At 40.9% G+C, this 14,640-nt stretch overlaps 1 protein-coding gene across 3 annotated transcripts in view; it reads right to left on the reverse strand.

Annotated features, from left to right (window-relative positions):
- The window catches only part of LOC117238804, a 164,883-nt gene that overhangs the window by 149,977 nt on the left and 266 nt on the right, over positions 1–14,640 (reverse strand). The gene's annotated exons all lie outside the window — the stretch shown is intronic.

Consider the following 14,640-nt stretch of genomic DNA (forward strand, 5'->3'; position numbering starts at 1 on the left):
CACGGATTATGGTTTTGTTCCCTGGTTAAGCAAATACCGGAATATGATTCCATAATCTCTGGTCTTCTTATTGCAAAACGCATATCAATTCTATCGAGGAAGTTTTGGACGTTTCATTTGTACGTGAAGCGTTACATGAGCTTAGCGACCTACCTTGACTTTACAGAGAAATTTAAGCTTAATGTATTCCATTTAAAAACTTACGACATGGACTATCGCGAATTGAACATCGTATCGTTTTATGGTTATTTTAGCTGCTTCAATCGTATGATATTTCATATATTAAAAAGTGTCAAAAATCATCTCGCTTACTTAAACATCAATGAATGTCTCGCTGTTTCTGTTTTTATCTTATTAATTATTAATACATAGTAATCAAGTTCTATTGAAATATTCGGTTATTATTTGATAATTACGAATTAGCCGTAACTAGACTGAGTTATTAGGTTCCTGGTACTTATAATTACTAACTATAAACTGATTTACTTGCGTAACTTTTCTCTTTTTATACTACTAATAGATATTTCCCGTCAATATAATAAACGAATAAATAAATAACTAAATTAATAATTAACTTTCATTTGTACGTGTGCACAAAACTATTTTTGGGACTCGTATTACATTTAGATTAAATCTGAATTAAGTGACGAATAAGGAGATAACTACAATTTATAAGGAATTTTATAACACGCTACGATTAATAGTAATTGAGAAAATTTCGGTCATAATACTAAAACACGCAATTGTATGTGTCAATCATAGTCGCATTGCCCACGAAATAAAAGCTCAGCTGCAAAATCAATGAAATCGATGATACGTCTGTGTATCTGTATAACTACCGCGTCAAATTCTAAAGAAACGCGATGAAGAAAAGATAAAAAATTATTCCGACTGTCGAAACTGGGGAAAGTCAAGGGCCGCGAGGAACAGAAGCGTATCCATATTCGCGTCATCGAATCAGAATGAGAAAGATTGGAAGGAAGAACCAGCGATAAGAAAGAGGACGTCGAACGGCGACTTGATTGGAACAGGTCTGCTGTTAAGATGAATCACCGCGCGTCGGTCAGAACGTTCTGTCCCTTGAAAAAAGTGAGAAAAAACGGAGAAAGACGAAGAGGATGTAGGGAAGAGAAAACGTGAAACTGAAAGGATCTCAGTAATTTGCAAGGGAATAAGGAAGGGAACGAGGGAAGAGAAATCGCTTCGAATCGAAAGAATTTCGGTGCTTGGCGTAAAAAAGGCGACGAGGGAGAAAAAGAATGGCAAAGGGGAATGAATGCATGTTTCGCTGGATGGACAGCAGGTCCTTTGGTGTTTGAAAGGCAAATGAGATTGGAAAAGCAATTAGTTAAATTCGAGAACGGGCACAAAGTGATAAAGAAACGCGAAAGGCAAGGGAATAGTTGAAAAAAGGCAGGCCGGTGAAAAATAGGACTTGAACGAGTTGCGAGTTTCGCTTTGCCGCGTCAAAAGTGTAGCTAATTCTATGAGCCGTGCGCGCGTGCAAGTAGCCGAGCCATGCAACTTTTCAGACTTTGAACGCGCAACTTCCGCCCTTGCGTGGAAATGCGCTTTTCGAACGAGGAAATTAATTATAACTTCTATTAATCGACGTTGGTGGAAGAAGAATTCTCTACGCTCGTACCATTAAAAAAGGTAATCTCGAGAACCGTTTATATAATCGCGATACGAAGCGAAATAAACGATGAAATAGAAAAGAAAGAGCGCGCGAAACGTATCTCGCGTCTTTCGTCCACCGAAAGGACATTTTTCGACAACTTTTTCTCGCGGTATTCCCTCTTCGAATTACGATGATACGGTGATTACGGTGGATCGTAAATTCCTAGCTAACCGAAGCTCTCGAGCTCGTGAACCGGCCATGTTTATCCTACGTGCGTAAAAGCGTAATTGTGGAGGAAGATTCGAGGCGAGCGGTAGGGGATAGTTTGATCAGTTTATGCGAGACGAGCCGTTTTCTCACGGTGTTTACGTCGGATGATGCAACGGTGTCCAACGAGCTGTGCGGTTTACTCCCCTCATGTACACACCCCATGTGTATTCCCCTAACGGAAAGCTCCGCGCGGTATGTCCGATAGAACGATCGCCGCGGGGTTTCAACCTCTTTCCTGTGTTTGAGCAAAGAATTTTCTTGACTCGCAGATTCCAACTTTACCCATAATTTACGAGAGACAGCGCTTCGTCCGCAGGTACTCCCTGTGCTAAGATTTTAATCGTCGTTTATCCTATTATTCGCTGTTGCGTACACGTGATAGCCACGTAACTATGTAATTACAGAGAATTCCTATTTGTTAATACACTGTAGTGAGAAAACGAAGATTATAAGGATAACAGTTGTTAAAAAAAATATTAAGAAAATGTGAGTCAGAATTTTTTCCTTCGGATCAAATCTGCCCCCTCTCAACACTCTCCAAGTCAAAGACGCGTGACGAGTGTTCCACGGAGTGTGATGTTTCTTCGTTTAGAAAACGAAAATTTATTTCTCGATAAAAAATGTCAGAATTTCAGATCTTCTCATAGATTTTGTTCTATAATTCTACGTTACATCATATTCTGCGTTGTTTCCAACTTTTACTTATAATTTTAAGCAAAATGTGAAGAGTAAAAAATGAGAAGTACACTGTGCACTTAAATTCCTTACAATTACCGTAGAACTCGAGAAGTTTTAATTCCAACCAATACGATGTTACCAGTGTTACATAGAAAGCACTCACAGGAGCATACGAAAAAAAATATGAAATTCGAAATTCGTTAAAAACTGACGTTTCCTGTTTCTGCCGCGTACCCTTCACATAATGATCGTCGAGCGACAATCCAGCACAAAATTCAAAAACAGAATGTTGGCATGAAGTTACGCGTTTGTAAAGTGAATTTAGTGGGTCACGAAAAAATACAAGTATGTTCATTGTTCTGTCAGGACAAAAGAATCGTGTACACACGAGGAAGGGTTCTAGCGTGGAACGCAAGAATAAAAGCCGTGGAGAGTCGCGAGTTAACGGATCGACGATCATGGAGAACGCGGAAGAAGGATTCCGCCGGGGATTTCGACAGCGCCGAGGAAAACATCGGTTTATCTCCGATAAAATTCAATCGACCTTTGTTCCTCCCCGACGACTGGCAGCCGGTGCGCGTCTCAAACGACACGATAAAATCGTAGCGAGTCGAAAGAACTTTTCTCGAACCGTTAACCCTTTGCTGCTCTATTTTGCTTTATTCGTATGCCGGCTCGATGCTTCAGATCGATTTACGAGCTGAAGATGAATTGAGACATCAACCGAGCCGACCGCCTCTTCCAATGGCCGACACGCGACTGACTTATACTACTTGGCTTCCGCTAATTCTCAACTTTTTCAACAACATCGTGTACCTTTCGAGATTATCGCGAACTATGAATGTCTAGATAGAATCTAGATAAAGAAAGGCAAAATCTGGTTCGTGGAAAATTTATTGTCGGTGATGAACAATTAATAGATTATTGGTTACAATAACGATTCCTTGGAGAATTTTGACAGAGGCAGGAGATTAATCGCATATGACGAATAATCAATGGTTTATCCAGTACGTTAGTGACAAATAATAAATAACTACCTGTACAATGCTCATAGTATAATTTAAATGAATGTTACGTTTCAAATGACTTGTAACTCGCTGATTCCTTCGACGATTTTAGTCCCTGGTAAAAAAATGATAGCTCAGACCAGGTATCGCGTCTGGTATCCTTGATTAAGCGATGGTCAACGTTATAATTAACAGAGTCACGGATTTTGTTCTTCTCGTCAACTTTTCCAACCTCTCAGAAATCGTAAAACGTCCGCGTAATCTTCGTAAAAAATTCCGTATAACGTCCGCGGAGTTAACAACGAGGATACGTCGAGAAATGAAACGATTAAAAGATGTCGATAAGATGGAAAAAAAGTAGGACGAACCGCTTTGTTCGACGGCTCGATCCCTTTACCAACGTTCCCTTCTGGTCTGTTCGCGTTTTTTCGACGAGAATTCGCAGGAAACGAAGCGTTCATCGACAAATGCTCTTCCACGATCTTTATCGGGGATCATTGCTGACGAAAACCGGGATTAACGATGGACAGGAGAGTTTTAACAACCGCGTTGGTCTCTTCTACAGCGACCGCTTTCGTGTAATTTTTAAGAAACACGCCTCTCACTAGAGAGATAACGAATGATGGAAGATGCTTAAGTCTGAGTTAAACGACGAGTTCAGGAAGAAGAAACGACCTCGAAACAATCGCCCAAGGCTGCCTTTGTTCCGGCTGCCTTGGCCAAATGTCAGATTCAAGGGTTCTCGAGAGAAACCTGGACGATCGAGCGAGACAAAGACGAACATTGCCAAGGACTACGCGACGTTGACACGCTCGACCGTGAGGAGGTCGACAGATCGATATGTGGCTTGAGCCGTAAATACACGGCTCCTTACAAAACCGGGCCAAACGACAGTTTTCTTCGCGACGACTCTGACACGCTTCCGCCTCGGTTCTTTCAGCATTCAGCAACGAGAAAATTCCTTTGATGATTAAATGTGGGAACGTACCTACTGGAGCGGACTTGTCCGTGTAATGTCACGGTCGAATCTCGTTAACGAGCCTTGCTCCGCTTCTTCCTCCTCTTCTTCTTCTTCTACTTCTCCACAATTATTCTTGGACTCTGAGGATGTTCTACAGTAGCAGAGGTAGTTATTACCCTTTTAACACTGGTTGTTTCGTTCTGCTACGAGACCATTTAATTATTGTAATGTCTCTTCCTAATGTTTTAGATATCGTAGTATTGTGATTCTGAGTGAGCGTGGGGAAACAGTAACTGAGAATACGTTAGTAAGTAAGAATCGATTCGGACAATGCGAACTAAATTTCACGATGCCACGTAAAAATTTGACTGCGTACGCGAGATCTTTAAATAAGCAACACGTTAAAACAATTGGTACGAACATTATTACAGATATTATCATTGAAATTCTTTAATATATTAACATATATAAATAAATATAAATATAAATAAATATAATATAAATTTATTAATATATATATATAATTTAATTAATATAAATATACAACTCCTAAAGAGGAATTCTTACTTTAATGACAGTGAGTATATTAATTAAGTAGTTATAAATTGTTGTCTCTAAGAAGACCACGAACGTACTTTACCATATTACTCCAGCGAAACTAGCCTGAAACTTTGAAACAGTGCCAAAGACTCGTAACTTGGAATCATAAACCTTGGCTATACTTTTAACGTTCATAATCGAGATCGTAGTATCGAAGGATTATGACGGAAGTAAACGATAAAGTTGCAAGTTACCTAGCTGCTCTAAGAAGGAGGAAACGCATCGAATTCGACTCGTCGTAGCCGGTCGACGGCGATCGATAGAAAGAGACGGCGGAAAGTTCGTGTCTCGATCCATTACAAAAGGACGCGACGCTCCCGTCGAAGCTTTTAGGATTATCCAGGGGTTGCGCAGACAAGCGAAGTCGTAGCGGTGCGGAGTGCCGGTACGGCAAATCCTTATTACGCCTTTGAGCCGACGAAAATGTTGTTGCACGATATTACAATGCCGCGCTTTCCTATAACTTCGGGTTATCTCGCAGTTTAGTCGGGCTGCAACTTGACGAACCAAAGAGGAACTTCCCTTGGCTCGTCGTTTCCAAGCGTCGAGCTACATCCCGCGGAAATGTACATTCGTTCCGTGTGACGGAACGTCTCGTGAATGAGAAATCAACGTACGTACACGATCCGATCTTGGTATTCTAGATCGGCGGTGCAGTTGGCCGGATTAATCAACAATCTCTAGTATAACCATAACCATAACGCGGATCGAAATTTTGTAATCTCGGATCACCGTGTATACACGATTTTATAATTTTTTTGTGATTTTTACCACTTTGCCGAATCTTAACTCTTGGAAGATCGAATTATTTAACTATCGATTGTAGAGACACGTTTCTTTGGATAACTGTGTAAAGAAGATACGAGACTCCAGACCAGTTTTATTCAAAATAAATATATTTATCGTTTAGGCAATTAATAACTCATTAAAGTACACGAAGAAAAATACTGGCCTTCTTAGTTAAAAACTGATGTTTCAAAGGTGAGTCTAGCGGCTCTAGCGTTAAGCGATCGATTCGTGGTAAATCAATATAAGCTTGGGCAGCTTCAGCCATTAATACCATAAACTGATACTTTGCATTGAAACATAAATTTAGCCCTTTGTAGTCGCGTCATCTTTGATTAGGACTTTACGTAAAATTGACTACTTACAAAAACTTACGTTTGCTTGTTTGTTCATTAATGATACTATCATATCTGCCAAAAGAATTTCAGCGAGATACTGACTGAGATAAAACTGAACGAAGTCCATGCTTGCCGAGATCGCTTTAACAGGCATGCGATCGGACGAATCGACATTGCGTGGGAAGTGGCAATTTCAGGATTAGATTCGTCCGGCGATTAAAGCACGAGTACTGGCTCGTTTTCCTTTATAACCAACGTGTAATCGCGGAGACAACAAAGGATAACGAAAGAAAAACGACACCAAAATACTCGAACAGAGGCAGCGCGAACGAATGGGATAAGGTTCTGACTATATTGTCCTTTCTCGTCGACTTTCAGTATTTTTCTTCCCGATAAATCAAACGTTACGCAAAAAAAAACGTCCATTCGAAAATACAATAGGAAAAGTGAAGAAATAAGAAGTAAGAAAATCGCGGTTGCAAGCCGCAAGAATCCATCTGTAGGTTAAACATTATCCGTGAACAGTCGACATCGTTCCTCTTCAAGGAGATACTTCTTACAGTTTCGAAGATGTTTCACGACGTTGTTCCGTTCTCTAGTGATGAACGAGACAATAGCGGGGATTGTCTGAGAAAGAAAACGTAGAAATGGCTGCTGGATGTTACTTGATGATGTGCTACTGTCGAAAATAATAATAATAGTTCGATATTGTCGAGGAAATTCCTATAGAAAGGAATCGGGAGATCTTATTAAACAGCTCTTGAGAACGCGATAGAAAAATGTTAATTAATTTAATGATCGATCGACGTGCCAGGCATCGCGTAACTAACAATAAGAGAGGGAAAATTCCCGACACAAGAATCGCTTAAATAAACGAACAAGATAGCCATAATAAACGAACAAGATAGCCATAATAAACGAGATGTTTCTCTCTTCCGCTAAAGTGGCTGGTTTAAAATTATACAATTTTCATAGAAGCTTTCCCGAATATAACGCGATAGTGTGTATAGTTGCGGTTGAAGCTCGAACAGGATGGGAAATCAGTCGATGGCAAGAGTATACGCGCGGATGGAAATTGTTACGAAAGGCGTATCGGATTCTCCTGCCGTTACCGCTCTCGCTATCGTTCTACGAAAATGTACAAGCCGCACGGGTATCTTGAAATGGATATTGCGGTTCCTCCAGCATAAACGCCTTGAATGCTTCGCAAATAAAGGACATAAAAAGTAACGAACCACAATACCGTCAATTAATTTCCATTTTCTCTGGCACTAACGTTACCTATAGAAATCGCGTGTTATTATTCACATTGCAAATGTAGAGATTCTATAAAACTAATCTCGAGAATAAAACTTCCTGGCGTTAGAATGTGGTGACGATGGTTGAGGCTTTGGTTTCGTTGAAATCGTAACCTTATTAAAAATCCATTTGTCAACGTATCAAATTTCTTCTTGGATTCTTCCAACGTGTTTGCAATTTCCATTCGCAAACTTTTTTCCATACTCTTGCATCATTTTACACGTACACGTTCTTTTTTGTACGCCGATGACACCTTTTATCCTTTTTATATGAGATAAACGAGTAATAAATAATATCATGTAATGTTTGTGAAAGGAAATTAAATTTATCCGATCGATTTCCATCAGCTTGGATGTCATTCAAAGTTTCACTCGCCAAAGTAAGATTCCTTGGCATTGCGATCGGAAAGCAGACTTTGCCGAATAGAATGGAAGCTCTATATTCCCGTTGCAATTAAGGAACCAACGACCTTTCTAAGTCTCTCGATCATATCGACGAATTAGGTGGTTATCGCGAACCTGCGCTCCCTCGGGTTACCTTGGAAAATAATTACTCCGGCTTAAGTTCTTCGTAGACGACGAGAACGATAATTCCTTTTCTCCACGAATCGAATCTTTATCGAGTATTTTCGATCGATCGTCTGACAATGAGTTAATTATCCGGAACAATAATACCAAGATCGAAAAAGAGCCAAGAAAGAGCTAATCGAATTTTTTCGCTTATCAGTCCGGCCGAAAGAGAAATGCATGCCGACGCGCCTCAATGCGCTGCTTTGCAAATCTAATTTCATTTGCCGGTTTACTTCTTCGGGGGACAGTTTCCCCGGTATCCATGGGATAGAAGCAACGCTTGGGATTTTCGCTCGAGACAGAAACCCCTCGGCTAAGAGATTAAAACCGGGCTTCACCGCGGATCCTCGCCGTCTTAAGGCGGTTCGATATCCGAAGGCCGGTGTAAAATCCGCACACCAATTACGCCGAATCGAATTCCAAGCTGTCTCTTCTTTCAACAACTCGAAACTAGGCGAAAAAGGTTATTAGCATGAATCCAGTCGGAAACAGATGGAACGTTTGCCAAGGTTTTTTATACCTTGGAATAAATCAGCTGCTCGGTTGCTTTTCAAAAGGGAGGGGTTTTTTTAAGAGTTAGCGAGAGAAGAAAATCATCTATCAGATATCAGGGTAGTTTTTCAAATATTTTTGCTCGACATTCGATGCATCTGGATTATAGGAATAGAAGTTTTGCCCATATTTTCTTCTTTCTTCTTTCTCTTTTTCTTTTGGCTCTGATGGATTTCCATGCTGGTCGCGTGGCTGAAATTACGAGACGTGTAAACGCAATAAATTCGCATCAACGAGCCGGAGAAATAAGAGTGAATCAAGAGAACTCATTCAGTTATTCTTGGCGGGCTTCGTCGATAAATTTACCCCGTTCGGACGTTTAATCCTCCGAGCCCGATAATTCACGGGGAAACAGTTTCCGAGCTATGAGCTTCCAATTTTCTTGAAACTTCCCGACCAACGATCCTGTACTTTAAAATTCTATCCTCCAGACACCGACGCGTAACGCCTTTGTCGAAACTCGTTTCTCGTTTCACCCTTCCGTGAGCTATCCGAAAGTTATAGCTGCCCTTATTGTCGAATCTATACAACGTACTGTAATAAAACACGTTGTTTAGTATGGCAGCTTGGAATCACAGCGTTCCTATCGAATATTGATGGAAGTAACGCAAAGGGAATACGCGATATCGACGCTAGAGGAAAACACGGTAAAAATATCCTTAGGTGAGGCTATAAACAAAAAAAAAGAGAGAGAACTTCAATTTCTACGGGCCGATTTGGGATAGAAAAGGCAAAGCAAGCCACAAACGGTAAACCGAAAGGTGAACAGAGCACGAGCGTGTTTCGAACATAACAGATCGTTCGATCGCGTCCAGAAAGCCGAGCTCTGGGTCCGATATCCGTTGAAAACTTCTCATCGTACGCGTTTACAAAACCGCAGTTACTAGATTTCACATCGAGCCGGCAATTGCGTAAAGAACAAAAAAAAAAAAAAAAGAAAAAACATTTCGACGTTTCGATGTTTCAACGTTTCGCTCGGCTCGCTCGAAACGAAGCACAAAACCGATTACACGTGCGTATCGAATGTCGTGAAAAATACGTTTTCAGGGCTTTATGAAAATCGATCGTTGAACCAAAACCGATCCGGAAACGAAAAAATAGCCGAATGTGTATTTCAATTTGTGGATTTAAAAGATAAATTTTTCTCTTATCGTGTTTATTCATTGAAGAGAGACGAGTCAACGATTATAGGAGGAACGAAAGCACTAACGGGAAAAAAGACAAAGATGGCCGGAGATGAATAGGAGTAAACGAGAAGGGAGCAAAATACGGAAAAATGGTTTTCGATCCGACGCGTTCGTAAATATTTGCAGGACCGTCGAGAGCCAGCCTGGATGCAACTGAACCAATACTGTCGTCGAACGGGTTGGGTCGAGGCTTTCTCGATGATCGATTTGTTTCAAGGAACATGGACGAGGATGGAGGATCAGGAGGTTCGATGACGTAATTTTTGAACGTCGAAACCGATTAACTGCTATCAGCACTAGCGAAATCGTGCGATAATGCAGCGATCCGGTAATCCGATTAACAGGGATCAATTGCACGAAGTGCATTTTATTATCCAATTGCACTGCTTCGTAACTGAATTAACGTTCTCCCATTATGAGCAACATTTTTTCAGACAAAAATTTTGGTTTCGTTCTCGAATCGTCCTCTTCAAAGTACCAGTTTTAATCAACGAAAGTACCGAACTAGCTCGAAACTGGTACGTTTACTTTGATGTTACTGCAAGTTTATTCAAGTATGGCCAAAAACGGATACAAACGGGAAAAGTATCACCATTGGACAGCATTAGCCGGAACGAAGCGAAGCAGATTTCAAACGCTTGAAACTGGTCGGTATATTACGAGCTCGAGTGATAGAAAGCAATACCTGATACGCCTAGACTGGCTTAATACGAATCTTAATTAATATCGGAAACGATCTGCTGCGAAGCCGTAGGGGAAATTCGCGGTAGCTACGGATTCGTGCGGCAACCAATGGCGCGCATCTTACAGCAACATTGCTCACACGCGATCGTCATTTACATCAGTTACCGAAGTAATTAAATTCCACGGAAATCTCGTCGTGTTCTCTGTGTCGATGCTAAGTTTCAGATCCGAAGGAAATGCGTACTATGCCATGAAATGCAGGGATAACCAAACATCCGCCCAAACTCCATTTTCTAATGCCCGCTGTTATACCTTCTTAAATGCGATCTTCTCTGGGTATCATAGACGAAATGCATCCTCGATTTCACACTTCTATCGCCGTTATATTTAGGATACAAATACGAACTTATATTTACACCGTTTTTTTGTACGATTACCGTACTTGGATATTTTCTGTATTTTTTTGCAGTATTATACGAACCTTATGTATTTTTGAAATTTTCAATAAATGCATAAACGTCCATGGATTCGTTGGAAAGTTGGAAAATTTGGAAATCACCAGAAATATTCGCGAAATGTAAGACTAGATATATCGAGTTGTAAACTATCTTGTAACTATCTTCGAAATTTCGTGTGTTCGATGGAGATCCAAAGTGTAAGTGAACTCGGAAATCTACATAAAAGTTCCAAGTGTAAAACTTGAGAGTGACCATCAAATAAGCTTTATAGCTCACTCGATCAATCAATCGCAAAACTTCTCGCTTCAGTCCCTAACTATTTCAAGTTTGCAGCAAGCTGAAAGATCTAGAAAGTTGCTCATCTACGAGAAAACTCGGGTTCGCTCATCTTCTGGAAGATTATCGCGTTAACGTTGACGGTCTCGGGTGATGAACAATGAAAAAACGTTCCAAGAGAAGCGGAGGATCGTTTTCCTTCACGGTTCGTTGTTCGCTGAAGCGAGATCAAACATTCAACAAGTAAACGGTTCGATCGATCGATCTCAACTTCTGCTGCAGGATTTCGTGACCCCGAACCCTCGCAGCGTTCTAAGTCAAACACCCAGACGAAGTTCGTTTAAGACGGATACGTCAAGATTAATTATGAGCAGTTTGGCAAATATAAAGATTTCGAGCTGATCAGAAGTAGAGGCAGAAGTTGCGACGAAACTCGTCGAATTTGCCGTGAAACTCGGCCGAAACTTCTTGTCCTCGGTAAAACTAGTATAACTCTGTAATCCGGCGAAGGCTTCGTTTTGCGATATTTACCAATGCAACTTGCACCAAGAGCTAAGTAAATCGCTGCGATGCGAATTTAATTGACCGAATTCACTAATCCCGTCCACGAGTCCGCTTCGTTGGAAGATTTATGCGAAACGGGGACAACGTCTTCCTTATTCCCTCTCGAAACACTTTAATCCCCGTTCGAATGGACGCGACGGAACGTATAGCGTGAAAGAATGTCGAGAGCGTAGCTAACCAGAGTAAAGGGGTAAGAAAAATGTAAATTTATTCCTTCTCGTCGCGGAGGACAAGCAAGAAGCATTTTCGGGTCGCGAAACTATATGTATAGAAAATCCTAGCTTCGAAAGAGGGCTCTGCTACTTTGCAACGTTAACGAAGAGCGCTCCGTGTCCCGTAACTTAAGAGACTGATAATGAGGCCTGTTGTTCACGAAAGTCTGGCGACGTCTAAGTACCCGCTGAAAATACACTCGCCGAATGCACCCTTTCTCCCACCTCCCTCCTATCCATTCTATGGGGAACGTGGAAAGCTTTCTTCGAAATCTTCTTTCATTGTTACCCGCCAATCCTCTATCCATTCTTTTATTCGAATAAAAAAGGAAACCGCCTTCAAACTTTCAACCTTTAAGTACGTAGATTATGGCCAAGTTTATTATCCGATAAGGAAAGCACAGGATGCTGTAAAAGTATTTAATTAAATATCTTGAATATTAATCTGATCGAGTTGCAACTCTATTATTCCATCGTTCGATGACGAGAACATATCGCTCCAGGAGTAACGCTCGAGATAAGCAAATCTATATTTTAGAGATAGATCGCATTTATTGGATTTTCCAAGATCCCAAAGATGTTCCCTAATTTCCTCAGACGAAAGAGACGAAAATTAAAAGAGGAGGATAGAACGAAGGCAGAATTACTCTGTAAGTTCCAAACCATACGTCAATCATCATTTCCATTTTCAAATACATACGTATGGGTAATATCTCTGTTATTCGATGTCGAAAATACCATTCCCCTAGAACATCGGAGATCTAATTAAGCAAATAGATGTTTAGTCGTTTAATCAGACTCGTTGAATTTCCAAATTCACGTGTCCAGAAGTGGTTTCCAAGTTGTTAAAACAAGAGGAACGAAGCTAAAAGAGGGGATTGGAACGAAGACGAAAGTGGTTTCCAGGGCCCCGAGACGTGTCAACTGCGAGACCCGGCTCGATAATTATCTGGAACGAGTAAGGGTTGAACAGCGTCGGTTCGTTAAATCCAGCGTGTACGCAAGAGTGGAGGAGGGTCGAGGGTGCACGTGCAACGCGGCGTTACCACCGGGGTTGTAGCCAAGTTGCGAGAGGAGAGGACTCGGTCTGGCCTACCTCCGTTCGCCTCCTCTTTGTCGAGCAAATTACGTCCCGAGCAGGCCTCGCCTCACCTCGCTTCGCCTCTCGCTGTTTACACAGAAGGCACGAGTCGACAATGAAAGAAACCGAGCGGAAAGGGGTGTACATACATTACGAGTTAAGGGGTCAAGTTGGAGTACCGTTTTCGGCAAGCGAGTGTGTGCTTCTACGGTGGATCAACTCGAAAAACGCAACCACTTGAATGAATAATCGAGAGTTTATCAGATCGATTAGGGAAAAATTGAGTCGTTAGTGCGACAATGGAGAACGCGAAAATGATTTTCAAAAGAGAATGTCGTGTCCGGTGATTCGATCTAAGGATGTAAGTTTTTTGGGGAATCGCTGGTCGGAGGACGAGCGAGTGTAGATAGTACGCTTTCACTGAGCTTGAAAAATGTAACGATTTATTGAAAGGTATTGAGAATTTATTATGCAGATTTCGAAGAAACGAAATTGTTGGTACAATAGCAGAAAACGCGAACGATTTCCGGGGGAAAATATTTTGTAGTATCAATCTAAAAATGTAAATTTCTCGCGAATCCCTCGAGCACGATTTAATATTTCACGCTTGTAAAATTTATTGCGCACGTAACTTTACAATGAAGGTATTGCTACGAATATATCTGTCAGAGGTGAAATTACTTCATATATTCGTTTTTCGTGCGATGATTAATTTCGGAGTACTGGATACTTTATCTCATAGTACGTTAATTCGCACGTTATTACATGTAATCGTGTGGCAGATATTCTGCTCTGTTTAATATCTTTTCATATTTGATTTTACAATGTCTTTCGTAGATATATTAATTCACTATTTTAGTTGGGATTTTTTCGTCACCCGTTATATGTATGTACATATGTTGCACCACACGAGGTCTCTCCTTCAAGACTCGGTTATACTTCTCTGTGTCCTATTCACTTGGCAAATAAACACGTGGCTAGTCCAGTTAAATACAATCAGTGCTGTGAATAACTTTGCAACTATAGCGACATAATTATGCGGTGAACAGTTAACGTGAACAAAATGTTACTCGAGCACGTTACCGCGTATACACCGAATAATATTGAAAAGAGTTTGTTCCAGTTAGCATAAATCATTGTTCATGCGAATTACGTTCGCACCATGGAAGCAATAATTTGTGGCTGTGCCATTAAAATCCACGTCGATAGACTGAAAACGAGAGCACAGCGTTTTCAAGTACGACGGAATTTCTGTCGACGTGTCTAACAAGTTCTCCAAACGAAAAAGGACAAAACGTGCTCTCGACTTGTTGTTACGACCGAAACATCGGAAAACCATTCGACACTGTGTACAACTAAAGTCAAAGATGTTGCTTTATCAACAGCCTTCGTTGGAAGAATCAAGCGAAAACGTCCACATGACTCAGGATTCTAAAGCTGAAAGACTGAACGACGAACATCCCTAAGGCTGAAAAAAATAACACGTGAGAATATAAC

This window comes from Bombus vosnesenskii, unplaced genomic scaffold (assembly GCF_011952255.1).
Source record: "Bombus vosnesenskii isolate JDL3184/JDL3185 unplaced genomic scaffold, Bvos_JDL3184-5_v1.1 scf7180000013607, whole genome shotgun sequence".
NCBI classification, from domain to species: Eukaryota; Metazoa; Arthropoda; class Insecta; order Hymenoptera; family Apidae; genus Bombus; species Bombus vosnesenskii.